The sequence below is a fragment of the Arvicola amphibius genome, chromosome 7, assembly GCF_903992535.2.
Source record: "Arvicola amphibius chromosome 7, mArvAmp1.2, whole genome shotgun sequence".
Classification (NCBI taxonomy): Eukaryota; Metazoa; Chordata; class Mammalia; order Rodentia; family Cricetidae; genus Arvicola; species Arvicola amphibius.
The window spans coordinates 80943630-80957580 of NC_052053.1; positions in this window are offsets into that span (position 1 = coordinate 80943630).

Here is a 13951-nt window from a genome sequence, read left to right on the forward strand (position 1 = left end):
GAGGGGGAAACCAATATCCTTTGATCGGAAGCCCACTCCTCGGATAATAATCTACCATGAAAACAGCGTTGATTTATTCACAAGGGCAGAACACTCATGACCTAACTACCTATTAAAGGTGTCTCTCTACTGTCATGCAATTAAACTTCAGTGTGAATTTTGGAAGGGACAGTCCAGTCACGGCAGCAGCCTTGGTTGCCACCGAGCCAGTTGCTAGGCTGAGAGCAGACTCTCACCAGGGAGGGCTCCACCCAAGGGAAGTTCTCACTCAGCTTGGCTCTGCCATGGCGGCTGCACATCACACCAAATTCTTGGTGTGCTTCCTGTAAATACAATCTTAAAGGAAGCCAAGAATGACTGTTTACGTTCATTCTGTTTATAAAGAAGGTAATTGTCCAGCATGCTGGTACACACTTCCAGAGGCAGAAGGATGTCACAGTTAATTCCAGGCGCCAGCCAAGGCTACATAATAAGACCCCTCATATTTCAAAAAATACCAAGACAAGAAACAAAAACGAAAACTCAGGACAAACATGATAAAAAACAAAACAAAAAACAACACAAATGATATGATATGATATGAATATGCCCATCATTTGGTTTTGGTAAAAGGCCAACTTGTTTACAAGGCACAAAATATTCATGGCATTCAAGCTCCCAGAAGCTTCAGTGAGTGCAAAAATGGACACAATAATCCAACTTAGATAATATTTATTTTGATAGCAACAGTTATAAATTGCAATTTTAAAATGTTTAATGTTAGGAAAGTCCATAAAGGTAAAGTTTCTTGGCCCACAGAAGTCATAATTCCTCCTGAGCTGATCCACTGTGGGTCACGTGGAGTGAGGTTGATACTATGGTCATGGAAGCTGAAGAAAAGCCTCCACAAGGCTGCTGTGCCCAGCCATGTGAAGATGCAGAAAGCCAGACAGCAACAAAGCAGAGGAAAACACTGTCTGAACCACAAGCAATTTTGTTCCCTTCCAAGATTGTCAATTCTTGGAGCCATCTTGTCGACCTGGAGCCCTATTGGATTGGATTTGGGTTCGTGGACATTTGGATGAGGCTGCTCCTTGTGTCTCATGAGTTGATGAGTTAATGATTCACAGATACTGCTGAGTATCCTGTCTTGCACAGGAAAACCCACCACACATGCAGATTCATCTGGCCCAAAGTTACCAATAGTGCTGAAGATAAGAAACCCTCAATGAACCAGGGTGCTCATGGAACCTATCCCTACCCATATTATCCCCTGCCATTCATAGGGATGCTGCGGGTTAACCTTGGCAATGTATACATTGCCTCCTTTTGCTTTTATTGTACAGTTAGAACTATAAAATTTGTTTTGAGCTTTATAACTTTGTAGCATTTTAGATAAGGTTGTGTTTGCACTTGTGTAGAGTGAAATGACCATGTTGAACGAACCGAGGGTTAGAATGGGAATTGAAAAAAAACCAAAGAAATCCTCGTGTGATAAATAGCTGTAAACTGTGAGGCCAGCTGGGAGCCCACATCTGCCCCTCAACATCTCCATCACTTGGGATGGAGCTGATCTAAAGAAGAACTGGCGCCCTCTGCTATGAAGCTCCACCTGCTCCTGGGGAGATCTGAGAGAGGGTACCGGGCAGATGCCAAGGAGTGGTAGGCCTGGATGCTACCCATGCAATCAGGGGAGCCAGTGGATTGGCCGCAGTGCCCAAGGGCAGTAACGTGCTGTTCACATCCTGTGCAGAGAGTTAAGACCACTTCTTCATTTCTGTCTTCTATCTCAAGCTAATCTCTCCCATGATCAGTCCTACTTAGAGTCTGGCAGAGAAAGGGATGCTAAAAAAAATCACAATTTCACCTTGACAAGGTGACTTGGAATAGGCTGTCTCTCTGGACCGTGTGTAGCTCTGCTCCGTACAAGTTTTCTACCCACGAAGTAGAATTTTCTTCACCTCCCTGCCAGTCTTGCGTGGGTTTCAGTTTTATCTGGTATTTACTAGTTTGGATAAGTGACCCCAAAAGGCCCAGATGTCACCAGCCTGTAGCCTTGCTGGGAGAACATGGAGCCTTTAGTATGTGGAGCCTACAGAAGTTAGGTCATTGGAGCATCATGTCCTTAAAGGAGATATCGGACCCCTTCTCTCTTCTGACAGACACAGGAGAGCAGCTTCTGCCACATGCTCCCAGCATGATGTTCTTCCTCACCACAGATCTAGAGGCAACAGGGCAAGTGGCTATGGACTGAAATTCTGAAATCGTAAACCAAAATATCCTTCCCCCTTTACAACTTGACTAGGCCAGGTATTGTCTCGCAATGATGGAATGGTGGCCAATACAATATTTTATTATTTCAAGCTAGAAACACCTAGTGTGACTCAGGCTACCTAGTGTGCATCCAGGGTGTACAGCTGCCGAGATAGACCGCATACAAGGCCTGGCCTGCTGTGCATTAGATATGCTATGTTGTTGACTGTCTCCCCCACACACAAGTACGAGCAGACATGCCAGCTCCAGTATTATCCCTCATGCCCAGTCCTCAGCTTTCTACCAACCGAAACCCAAACATGAGGCCTGAGCTTTGACACACAATGACAACAGTGGAGTCCCAAGCCTGAAAGATCCTAGCGGTGTTACCATAAGAAACCTTCCCAGGGTGCACTTTTTTCTTAAGGATTTCCCAAGGGAGCTTAGTGATCCCTGAGGTTGCGATGATAAAAACCAATCATCAGAAAACAATGAATTGGCTAACACGATCGAGAGGCCTGGGGTAAGAACTGAGGGTGTAGCTGAACTGAGGGATGTGTCTGTGGCTTCTCTGTCTCTCGGCCCACAGGCAGACAATGGCTTCTGGTCCCCCTTGGTCCCAGTGGGGCCATAGGCTTAACCCAGGACCAAATGGGAAGGTACCTGGACCATCAGTGGCCATTCTGATCCATCTAGGAAGTAACCAACTCTACGGGAGGACATTAAAAATGATAGAGAAGCCAGGAAGGTTGAATCAGGGTTCAGAGGTAGGAAAACAGCTCTCAACTGGGAAAGCTGAGCAAACAGTTCACATGGAGGTGGGATTTGAGCTCAGGCAATGTAGAAAGCAGAGTATAAGAACAACTAAAGAAGAAAGCATTCGAGTTTTGTTCTTGACTCTTTCGGAGTCTGCAGCAGGCTCAGCAGCCCAGGGGATGTAAAGATCATGTGGTTTTTCTTCCTGGTGCCATTGCTCCAGGATGACAAGTCTTTCTCTGGGCACCAAATCCTTCATGAGAATGACAGATGCAGAGAAATGTGACCAAGAAGACCAAAATCTCCAACTGGGCAGGAAAGACCCATGGCACTTCTCCCCTACCTGAAAGGCTGGCGAGAGTGAATGGCAGTTCCTCTAATCAGTCCAGAAAGGCCTGTTACATAAGTAAATGATTCAAATAGGAAGTGACATACCTTAGCAAGTGTGCGTTACTCCTTTTCATTTTTATGTTCCTGGAATTGTTTCTTTCAGGTTGGGGGTAGGGTGGCTTGTACTTTTAATATGTTTCCATTAATCCTAAAGTTGTCTAGTGTTGAATTTTAGGACTGCATTTTTATAAGCATTCAAAAAGTCTCATGATTTTGCAGCCAGTCAGACTCCTAGAGCCTGAAGCTCACAATTTAGGACAGAGACTTTCTGGAGGACAGTGTCCCTTTGGCCAGCCAGGTGGCTATTGGCCAGGCCTAAGAGGATGACTGCTGCCTTGGCCTTTGAAAGTGGTGGAGGTAATGGTGGAAACCATGCTGTTTCTGCTGCTTCTGCTGCTGCTGCTGTTGATGATGATGATGATGATGATGATGACCTACTCGACTCACAGGCAATGTAGATAAGACAGAAAACACACCTTGTTCTAAGGAGTCAATGCACTTACCTAAAGACTTAAGGTTTGGGCTTATGGGTTGTGATTTAGCAGTGGAGCACTTACCTATAATGCATGTAGCCTGGGATTTAAACCCTAGCCCTCCCCACAAACCAGTGTGTGGTGTGGGTGAGTGTGTGTGTGTGTGTGTGTGTGTGTGTGCGCGCGCATGTGTGTGTGTGTGTGTGGTGTGCGTGAGTGTGTGTGTGTGTGTGTGTGTGTGTGTGTTGCTTGATGACTGGAAGATCATTTGGGACTTACTTCTTCTCGTTGTCTATTTGGGGCACAGAGCTTTTTCTTTACCTGCAAGCTTGCCCATCGAAGCAAGTGGGGTGAGGTAGACCCATGTTTGCCTTGAGCAGAGTGTCTGCACTCCATTGTTCTTAGGGCACATGGGACGACAATTAGTCCACCCTGTGTCACCGGTTCTCTGGGGAATCAGGTGGACCTCTACAGACCACAGTAAATCATGCTGCGGGGATCCTGACGTCTGCTGGGTGGATATGCACAGCCTGCTCTTCTCAACTGGGTTGGCTTAAACTGGCAGAGAAGCTCACATGGTGCATGATCTATTTCAGTTTCAATTCCTGTCCATCAGTAGGTAGGACTTGTGACTTACAGGGTCTCTTCTGGGAAGAATATACGCTGACCCCTCTGCTACTGGACCTGGCAACATAACCTGGCCAATGAGATGTGAACTGAAGAGATGTAGTTGAGTGGAGGCTACAGAAAGCCTCTCTCACTCTTGCTCATTCCTTTCCATCTGCCACAAGAATGCCATTTCCCGAAGGCTCTCACCTTCGACTGTCACCTGGGAGTAAGAAATATGTACTGGTTTGTTTGCCACTGAGAAGTTCGGCTCATCTGTTACAACTGACTGATACAAATGGTTGCTAATTGTCATGAACAGGTGAAAAATGGGCCAACTCTAGCATATGTAGATATTGATTGAGTTGGTAAGAAATCAAGAGGGGGGTATAAAGGGAAGATTGGAAGGAGGAAAAGGAGGCAGGAAATGATGTAATTATATTTTAATTTCAAAATAAAAAAAATAAAAACAGAAACAAGTCTTAAATATAAGAAAATTATGTTCTTCAGTCAGATTGTACCAACAGTAATAAAACCCCAGTTTGAATTAGGAAATGTCCCTACCAGATTGGCCTGTGGGCAAACTTGTGGCCAATTTTCTTGTTTAATGATTGATGTAAGGAAAACCTAGATCACTGTGGGCAGTGCTACCCCTGGACTGATGGTCTTGGGAGCTATAATACCATCAGTTGAGCAAGCCATGGAGAAAACCAGTACGTATCACTCCTCCATGGCCTCTGCATCAGCTCCTGTCTCTAGGTTTCTGCCTTGATTTTCTCTGGATGATGGACCATAGCTATAAGGAGAATACACCTGCTCCTTCTCAAGTTGCTGTTGGCTATGTTGGCCATGGTGTTTATCACAGCCGCATAAACAATAAGGTATGAAGTTTTATCTAAGGATGTTTATAGCCGCATGACTCATAATTGCGGAACTCAGAAGCAATGGAAATGTCCAGAAAGTAGGGATCTTTTAAATAAATAGAGCCATTTAAATGTGATATACAAATATACAGTGGACATGAAGAGATTTAGTCACATTAGGTGAAAAACATCTTACATTAAAAACTGGACTGTCATTTGTACTTGTTGGGAGAAGGAAAATCAGTTTTCTCCAATGGAGTAGCACTGGGTAGATCAGCCCCAGGGGAGGCCTCATGTCCAGGAGTAGTTGGCCAACATATAATGAACTCCACAAATTTTGGTGTGCTTTTATTTGGTTACAATTTGGTTTTGTTGTCATTGTTAGTGTTTCTGGGTTTTTTGGGGGGGAGTTGTTTTACTTTTTTCTTGGTTTGGGAAGTTTTGCTGTTGTAATGGATTTTTGTTTTCTGAGATAAAACAAAGTTGGGTGTGTAGGGAAGGTAAAGGGATCTGGAGGGACTTGGGGAGAGAAAGAATATGATAAAAATAAATTTAAAGTTGTTTTCAATAATAAATACATAATTACAAATTACATATATGGGGGAGAGAGAGACAGAGACAGAGAACTCACAACATATCTCTGTCTAACACTACAACCACTAGCCACAGGAGAACTCAACATATGGTTAGGCCAAATTGAGATGTGCCTAAATGACAGCCTACCATAGCAAAGACAAAGGAATGTGAAGTGCCTCATTAATAATTTCCATTGATTGCAAGGTAGAAATGATACTGTAGACGTGTTAAAATGAATGTCCCCTGCTTCTTTATGCTTTGTAAAAATGTGGATAAGTGAATAATTAAAATTTCATCTATGGCACTAATTTATTTGGGGCTTTGTGGCAACATAGGATCTCTGACAATTACTCAATGGTTTTGTAAGGCAAAGACAACCAACCACAGTCTGTAGATAAATGAAACATGTTACAGGGATGGGGGTAGGGTTGCAGAGTGGGGGTGGGACTAACCTGCACGTAGTAGGATGATTACCGCTTTTGGTAGCCACAATATCTGCAGACATTGTTAAATGCCCTCCTGGGAACACAGCTGCTCTGACTGATAACCATTGCTATTAGCTTATATAGTTTTACTTCCATAAAAAGCAGAGGGAGAGAAGGAGGGAGGGAGAAAAGAAGGGAAGAATATTCTGGAAGGAGGAATACTAAGATTGAGGATAGCATGTTCTTTTTGCCGTGTCTTTATTTTTCTACATTTTCTGGATTAAGTACATGTTACATATTAATAATTTACTTTCACAAAAAGAATCATGTAAGAAAAAAGTCAATGGACAGAGGTAAACTGAGGTAACAGAAATGTGGGTCAGGGAAGAAGACAGCTCCCCAGGGACAAATACACTTATTCAAAGCCCGTGTCACCCATGATGGTGTGTCACGAGAAGATGCTGTTGGTGGGTGGTTAAACTGTCAGAGCAAATGGGTTTGGGACCTTGCATCTGCTGCTCCGTAATAGGCAGGCTCATACCTAGTGTTGCTCTCAGTACTCATTAAAAGCAGGAGACTTTAAAAGATTTCTTTTATTTTTGAGATTATGATTACATCATTATCCTCCCCTTTGTTTCCCCTAAACTCCTCCATATGCCCCTCATTGCTCTCTTTAAAATCCATGGCCCCTTTTTTCATTTATTTTTAGTTTACCCACAAGTCCTTCTACCCACATGGTAAGATATGTTGGGACTGACACACCTGCAGTGGATAGAAGAAATGAGGGAACAAGGAGTTGAAGGGGAGCTCAGCCAATCACCTTGTTTGTAAGGCATGTCCCCCTTAGGCTAATATTTACTTATAAAATCTTGTGGGTGTGTGGCCCGCCCTCTCTTTGTTTTCCTGCACTCCTCGCTGGAACCTTGGCTTTTGTAAGTTCCCTTTTCTTTCCTTTATTAAAGCTGAATATTTCATATTAAAGCTAGTCTGGTTAATCATAACTGCCGATCAACCACACCCCTTCATTTGGCACCCAACGTGGGGCTTTTGGGAGCCTTTAGCTCTGGATCCCAATGCCAGCCACACAGCGTTGGGCTTTTGATTGATTCAGCGGTCGCCCCAGCCCTGCTCATACAGAGCACAGGACGTGCGTGCATGACTGCCTGCATCCCCGGCGTTCAAGCTTGGGCAGCAGCCATTTAATGAGCACCATAAAGCTAGTCTGATTAATCATAACTGCTGATCGACCATGCCCCTTCAAGGAGTGACATAAAATTTCAAAGCAAAAAAGGTGAAAATTGTCTCCACACAACTTCACACAAAACCCACAAAGGATTCTAGCAATTAAAAACCAATAATAACGATAATAATAATAATAATAATAGTATATTATAATTATATAACATATAATTATATACTATGCATAATTATTGATGTAGTCATATTAATGATAAATAATTATTTTTGTAAGTATCACTGGCCTGTCCTTATCATGTTGCAGTCAGTATGCTGGGGGCTTTGTATGATTTAACCCTGCACAGTTTCTAAAAGGTAAGCAGCATTTGAGGGACAGTTTTGTAGCTGTGGGAGCCAGGATGAGGAGTTGTGAGCCATGTGCTGTATCGGTCCACTCTTCAATGTTGTGACAAAATACCTAAGAAAAATGACCCACAGGAGAAAAGACTTATTTGGCTCACAGTTTGAGGGTACTCAGTCCTACAAAGGAAAACTCCATTCCTCTCAGACTGTGCGAGGGCAGAGCATTATGGTGGGGGAAGCTAAATTTCTCCCCCCATGCTTGTTGGGAAGGAGAGAGAGCAAGACAGATGGACTTCGACTCCCTTACACAAGAGCGTACTTTCTAAAAGATGGTACAGCTATGGCTGGTCAACCCGATCTTTGTGGTCTAGTCACTTCTCAAGGGCGCTACCAGCTTTAGACCATGGCTCTAACATGGAAGCCTTCTGGGAACATTTTATTCCCAACTACAAACACTTGCTTAAAAAAGAGAACTAAGCCCAGGGTCCACAGACTTGGGAGCTTAAACACTTCTCAAAGCTAGTGGTCTACATTAGGAAGGAACACATTTTCAAATAGGATTCAAGTTTTTGTTTCAAATAAAAAGATAGCACCTACTATTTGGTATTTGGGAATTAGTCCTTGTGGGGAGGGAAGAAAAGATTTTGCTCACCTTCCTTGTTGGTGGAACACTGATAAACATGTCAAATTCAGATGTAGTTTGAGCGCATTTAGGGGCAGGTAGGGAGAGCAATAGTACAGTCAGGAAGTAATCCTAAAAGCCCTTAGTTCTGGCATCATGACTCATCTCCTGGCGGTGTCTGAGAGACTGAGGGAATTATTGCTGGAGGGGTACAGGAGCAGGGTGAGGGGTGTGGGAAGGGAGGGGAGACTTCTGAGAGAAGACCTAAGCAGTCTGAGACATCATGGACAGGGTATGTTGAGGGGAGACTGAGTTAGATGTCCAGCTCCTAGCATGGAGACACAGGTTTTCAAGTAGCAGCCCCACAGAATGACTTGGGAACAGTGTCCTAATATTCTGGGAAAGCAGCCGGGAGGTGGTGGTGTATGCCTTTAATCCTAGCACTTAGGGAGGCAGAGGCAAGCAGATCTCTGTGAGTTCAAGGCCAGCATGGTCTACAGAGTGAGTTCCAGAACAGCCAGAGATACACAGAGAAACCCTGTCTCAAAAAACAAACAAACAAACAAATAAAAAGTTCTTGTAAAGCTCAATGTCATTTTCTTCTCTGTCAATGGAGAACAGTTTTGCCCTTTCCTCAATTTCAAGGTCAAGGTAGCTCCCTAAAAGAATGGGTCTGCAGAGACACTTGAGAATTTCCTGGCCTCTGTTCCCTTTGCTAAAATTTTCTCCATATCTCAACAAGATGGACCAGGGTGGGACTCATCTGACCCCAAAGCCACGGGATTGCTCGCTTTTCTGTTGTTATGATAAACATCATCACCAAAATCAGCTTATGGAAGAAACGGGTTATTCTGACCTTAGCTCCAAAGGGAGAGTCCGTAATGGCTAGAATGCTTGCCACTAGGCAGTCAGAGAAGGAAGTTAGCTGGTCACATTTTAGGCACACCCGAGAAGCAGAGAGAGGGAACAGGAAGTGATGTAAGGCTATAAGCCCTCAAAGCCCACCCCTGCTGATGAACTTCCTCCAGCAAGGCTGCACATCCTAGAGCCTCCACAGTCACCCCAAACAGCATCACCTACTGGGGATCTAGTTTTTAAATACATGAGCCAATGGGAGACATTTCTTATTTAAACCACCATAGCCCCCTACCTCCATCTTTTCTTGCTTAGTATAGGGAATAACTTGGTTAAGGGTATAATTCAGTGTAGGGGCTTGGATCCTATCCTTGGCATCACCAAAAACAAACAAACAAAAAGTGGGTGAAGAGGATAAGGGGGATAATGCACGCTTAACTGTGGATTTATGTTAGGTTCTTTTGTGGAGTTTTAAAGTTGTATCCTTGCCTGTGCTCTCCCATGTACCTGTTGAATCTGTAGTGCAGGTTTTGCTATTAAAGGAAAAATCCCTAGAAGTGTTTAACTGGTACAGTGGGACTGGCAGTCGCGGGCCTTGCTGCCCCGTGTCTGTCATTCCTTACAGCATGGAAGCAGATTTTTCTCTAGGTGCCCACACCTCCTCCATTGTCACAGGCCCTAGGGAGTGGCCAGACCATCACTGCTCATTCTTGTGCTCAGTCCTGGCATGCAGCACCTTCAGCCCACATCCCAGTGATGCATCCCAGTGAGCCCTGGGCATGTGTCCTGTGGACCTTACGGGCCTTGCATTTCTGTGGTCTGCACTGCACGTGTTCCTCTCGATAATTCCTCCTTTTCACAAGCCCCTTCCTTTGCTTGTGTGACACCCCACCCCCCACTTCCCACACTCTCTTCCCTCCTCTTCACTGAGCCATCTCAGCCTGTTCCGTGGACCCTTCCCCTGCCTTCTCTCTGTTGTTCTCCTGAGGGCTTCTTGGTCACAACCCTCTTCACCGAGGCTGGCTTCCACATCTGTACCCCCATCTCACATCCCTCTTCTGTGCCCCAAAGCCCAATATCCCACTGATGACTGGACAGTTTCACCTTGTCACCTAACAGGAGCATCAAACTAACCCTTCTCCCAAACAGAGGGAGTCTTCTATTGCCCCGGCCCTTTGTCCCATCTCCCTTGCTTTATTGCATGGCACTAGTCACACATTCCTACTCAGTCAGTCACAGTTTAGAAGGCCAGGAATCTGCCACTTCCATTTTCCCCCTCTCTCCAACAGCCACTCTGTCACAGTCAAGCCACTCTCTGACAACTTTTTGTCAGATGTCCTCAATCATCTCCTCCATGCTTGCTGTAATGGTCTCCTGCAGTCTTCCTGGCTCAACCGTGTCTTGTTTCAATACATGCTTTGACCAAAGGGATTGTTTTGATGCACAGAAATGACCACATCAACCTACTGCTTCAAACCCTCACGCCCTTCCCATGGACTCCCACGTCTAAACTTAGAAAGGTTCACCAGGCCATAACTCAGCCTTCCCTGCCTCTCCAGTTTCAGCACCTGCTACAGCCAACAGATGTCCTGTGAGTCTCTCCACATTGCCCTCGCCAGCCTGCATCCCCCTGCCTTCCCGTCAACTGCCTGCCATTCACAATTCAAACTCATGCTCAGAGTTCACCCCCGCCAGTCCCCGCCTCCTCTCCAGTGCCTGCTCCAGAACCTGGAAAGCAACGAGTGTCTGTGGCGTGGGTGAATCAAGAGTGCCACGAAGTGTGGCACGGGATTTACCATTGCCACGTGAAGAAAGTGCGAAAGAGAACTGCAACTCATTTCTAGCTCTCAAATGCATGGGCTTTAAGGGGAGGCTTCCCCTGGGGAGTTGCGCAGAAGCCTCTTGGCTGTTTTAAACAGAGTTTTCTTATTTCACCTGTTTGTGATGTTGTCCTGAAGATCTAGTGTAAGTTGGGTGTTTTGTGGCTAGGAAATATAATTTGTGAACTAATCATCTAAAGTGTTCAAACGACTAAGGTGAGTACAATACCTGAACAGACCTCCCAGAACAACAGAAGTCTCCATTTGTCTTCTCGTGGACAAATTAGGGGACCTCCCCTCCACCACCACAGCAAGCTTGTTTGTTAGTTTGGGGTTTTTACTTGCTTGTTCCCCACCCCAATTGCCTGCTTTTTCTTTTTAAGAAATTATTACTTTGGGTGAGTAATAAAACCCAGGGTGAGAAGAAGTTAAGAGATGCCGAGGAAATTGATCATATAGCCTCTCCGTGAGCACCTGTCCCATCCTCTAGAGAAGGCTGACTGTGGCCTCTCCGTGAGCACCCTGTCCCCATCCTGTAGAGAAGGACTCGGTGGCTGGCTTCAGCACGTAATTCCAGACATCTTTATGTAGGGGCTACTGCTCTGCAGGGCAGGAAGCAGAGTCCCTTGTTGGAGACAAAGAAGAAGAAGTCAGTTCAGAGACCTCAGAAGACGCCAGACCATGCTATCTAATGACTGTCAGGGAAAATGTCTTAAGGACAACTCTTCGATTATCAAACCAGGTCTTGGCAGACACCCCCAGATTTTTTTAGCTCTTTTCTAAATATCCATTAAGGTCAACTTGCTTCCTTACCTAGCAGTATATTTCTCTCCTAATACATCGAACTTATTCACCTCAGAAAACACACCACTTAAAATGAGATGGTCTTGGGAGGGGAAGGGGGACACTGAATTTTTTTTTTAATGTCTGAAGTGAGTATTTGAAATTTTAGTAAATATTGGGTCAATTTGCCTTCAAACAAAAAAGAGAAGAAAGAAAACGACTACCTTTTTCCATCATAGAAGTGAAGATCTAAATGAGAAAAAAATATTCTAAAGCTATTAGAGGAAATGCTAAGACAACACCTTCATGAATTTTTGGAAAGAAAAGATTTGCTTTAAGACAGCATTAAAAAAAGCAAACTATTAATAGAGCCGTGTCTGATTATACCTAATTAAAACCCTTTGTTAAATGAACAAGATTAAGAGACAAGCTGTAGCCCAGGCAAAGGTATTCACAGAATGTCTAGCAGGCAGGATTATTACCAAGCAAGTGTGGAATCCCTACAGATCAGGTAGGAAAAGCTCTTCAACACAAAGGAAAAATAGGCAAAGGCTGTGAACCAAAAATTTATAGAAAGCAAATATGAATAGACAAATGTATTCAAATATTTGACTTCATACATAATTAGGGAAGTGAGTTAAAACAATAAGGGCTTTTTGTTTCCAATCATACCGGCAGAAATTTTTAAGTTTGAAAATATCAAATGTTGGCAAGGTTATGAGGAAACTGCTACTTCATTCCCTGCTTTTGAGGATGGGACTCAATATGGAGATCTTTGAGAGCATTTGGCAGCATCTTGTAAATTTGAAAATGTGCGTCCCAATGACACAGCAGTTTCTTGTGTGAGTATTACCCCAGGGATTGTCTCCCACACAGGCACAGCAGCCACGCGCACAGATGCATTTGTGTGCCTGGTTCTCATCTGAATGCTCACTAATGCTCTGGTATTTGACATCTGTGGCGTGATTAGCTACCTATAGTAGTTTTCTGGGGTTCGCTGTAACAAGTTACCGTGACCCAAGAGGCTTGAAGAACAGGAGTCACTCTCCTCACCTCTGGAGTCTAAAATCCTATGCCAAGGGTTAGCAGGGTGGATTCTTCTGAGGCCATGGGGACTTGTCGATGGCCACCCTGTGCCTTCACAAGTCTTTCTCTGTGCATGCTATGTCCTAATGTCGCATTCTTTTTTATTATTAAAAATTTCCACCTCCTCCCCACCTTCCATTTCCTTCCCCCTCCCCCCCACTCCCCTCCGCCTCTCTTTCCAGTCGAAAGAGCAGTCAGGGAAGTGGGAAGTCCAAGGTCCTCCTCCCTCCACCAAGACCCAAATGAGGAGCTGAAGGAGGGAGAACATGAGCAAGGAAGTCAGGACCGTGAGGAGTGTGCCCACCCACTGAGACGGTGGGGCTGATCTAATGGGAGCTCACCAAGGCCAGCTAGACTGGGACTGAAAAAGCATGGGATCAAACAGGACTCTCTGAACGTGGCGGACAATGAGGGCTGACTGAGAAGCCAAGGACAATGGCACTGGGTTTTGATCCTACTGCATGTACTGGCTTTGAGGGAGCCTAATGTCTCATTCTTATACATATGTCAGCTAGCTTAGGGCCTATCCTGGTGACCTTTTAACCAAACTACCTCTTTAAAAAACAACACCAAAAAAGCCCTATCTCCAAATTGTGAAGTATTAGGGCAGTGGTTTTCTCAACCGTGGGACCCACACCCTTTGGTAAACCTCTGTCTCCAAAATTATTTACATTACAATTCATAACAGTAACAGAATTACAGTTATGAAGTAGCAATGAAAATAATTTTATAGTTGGGCATCACCACAACATGAGGAACTGTATTAAAGGGTCACAGCATTAGGAAGGTTGAGAACCACTGTACTGGGATTAAGGCTTAAATATGCAAATTTAGTGGAGGCCACTTATCTCCTAACACTTCTCCTCTAATGAGTGGGTTCCATGAGAAACCATGGTCTCCATCTTGGAAAGCAAAGCCGTGTTGG